Below are 2382 nucleotides of genomic sequence, written 5' to 3' on the forward strand. Positions count from 1 at the left end.
ACACTTTTTTGCGTCGAAAATATGCCTTAAAAGCGTCCAAAAAGCACGGAAATTGTAGTAGTGACTATATATATAATTTGACACAACAATCATCATCATCATCATAATATTCTCAAAGCATAATTTTAGCAAGATTCTAGGCATGATACTAACATGATTAATAACAAATCCTAACATGTCACTAAACAATAAAAATCAAAGCTTTATCCTAAACCTGATACTAGAAATATACATAATATTAGAAATATTAATTAACTCCCTAAACATGATACTAGGAATTAAGATAATAATCTAAGCATGATTTCTGTATCAAAATAATAATTAAGCAATTAGTTACTTAGAAGCCTCATACCTCTTTCTACTAAAATAATACACACGTTAGTAACTTCAATGAAAATATTAAATTAAACAATTAAAATAATATTAACTGAAATTTAGACTTGAGACCAAACCCTCAGAACTATCAACCTTTCACGTCGAGGTGTAAGGCAACTTCGAGCTTGGCTAGGTGTATTCGAATCTCGTGAATGAAGAATGATGATCAAATCAAGAAAAATCAAAAAGATATATTTAATGTCTTTAGGCTAAGCTTAGAAAATCAAGAAAGAAAGAGAGAGAGAAAGAATAAGCTTTAGCTTAGAGAGGAGAACAGATGGTGATTGTTGGTGAATAAAAACGGAGAAAATCGTCCTTAATTATAGAGAAAAACGACCGAAAAGATCAGAAAAGTGTCAGAATTTGAATCTAAATAAAATTCCTTTTATCGAAATAAGGAAAAATAATATGTCGTTGGAAAGCACTTGAAGTCTACTTTCCAAACCAATTAAAATTAGATTAAAATATTTTGTAAAATAAAAGGTATGGCTGAAATAGTGGAACGGTGTCAGTTTTGGATAGAGTTTGGTATTTCTTTCATATCTTTTTCGTTATAGCTCGGAATTAATATTATAATATATCATTAGAAAGATAATTTCAAGGGCTATCCAACCATTTAAGATCTGGATAAAAATTATGAGGTACAAAAATCATATATGAATATTTTTTAACGTCTTTAAATTCGAATAGAATTAGGACTTTCAAAAGGAGGAGTTTTATTCAATTTCAAACTCTTGATCTTTATCTTTTGAAAAAGGATAATTAAAATCTTTTAGAAACTTATAGAAGCTTCTAATTAATCCTAATAGTTTTAAAAATATAATTAATATTAATGGACCCTCTACATAATCATCGGGTCCACAAATAAAGCTCGGTTGGGTCCAGTTTAATATTTTGGCCATAACTCCCTCGTTATAACTCGAAATTGGGCTTATAATATACCGTTGAAAAGATATTTTCAACACCCTAGCTTCCAACTACACAATTATTGGACCCAGATTGTGGACCAAAATAAACTGTTTTGGACATTTTTCATAAATAGGACACGAAATAATGAATGATTTTGAATATACAAAATGAATTATTTTTATTTAAAACATTAAAGAAAAGGGGAAATTCACGAGACTCTTCAACATTTCACCTTACTCGATAATCAATGACGTGAAAGGTACTCATCAGTGGGTTTGGTTTTTGGGGAGACACAATCAGGTGTCTACAATAACCCCAACAAGAAACAACAATTTTTCTATGTGTATAGCCACACCGTGTGGCAGGGTTACTTGTACAGGTTACTTATTCAGGGGGTACTTGTATGGATTACGTAATCAGGGTTTAGTTTTAGGGATTACTTATTCATGAGTTACTTGTAGGGGTTACTTGTAAGGGATACTTACTCAGTCGATTAGCTCATTTTCAAGTGTAGCAAACTTACTTGTAGGGGTTATATATTCAAAGGTTACTTGTATGGGTTACATATTCAAAGAATCGGGGGTTACTTACTCAGGGTTACTTATTAAGGAGTTACTTACGCGGTCGGTTAGCTCGTTTTCAGTGTGAGGATAACTTTTGCCCCGTCGAGCTAGTGTTTGAATAAGTAACCCCTATAATTTACCCCTGACCAAACGAGTAACCCCAGAATAAGTAACCTATACCCTTTAAAAAAAAAAAAAAAAAAAAGTAACCCTTAAGAGTAACTTATGATCAAACAGACCAAACGAGCAACCCCAACCCTCTACAAGTAACCCTGGCTATACCGATAAGGCCGGCCGCATACAAATTTGGAAAATATATATATATATATATATATATATATATATATATATATATATATATATATATTCACAATAGGTGTGCCAAAATCATTTTGCAATAAGTCCAATACATCAGACTGCTTTTGTTCTACAGGACAGAGTAATCATTTCTATCCCAGCTGATCTCAAGAGGCAACGAAAGTCCAGGCGATTTAGCTGTACAATTTCTTAGCTTACTCTTGGGCTTTTGACAAAT

This window comes from Chenopodium album, chromosome 14 (assembly GCF_948465745.1).
Source record: "Chenopodium album chromosome 14, dcCheAlbu1.1, whole genome shotgun sequence".
Taxonomy (NCBI): Eukaryota; Viridiplantae; Streptophyta; class Magnoliopsida; order Caryophyllales; family Amaranthaceae; genus Chenopodium; species Chenopodium album.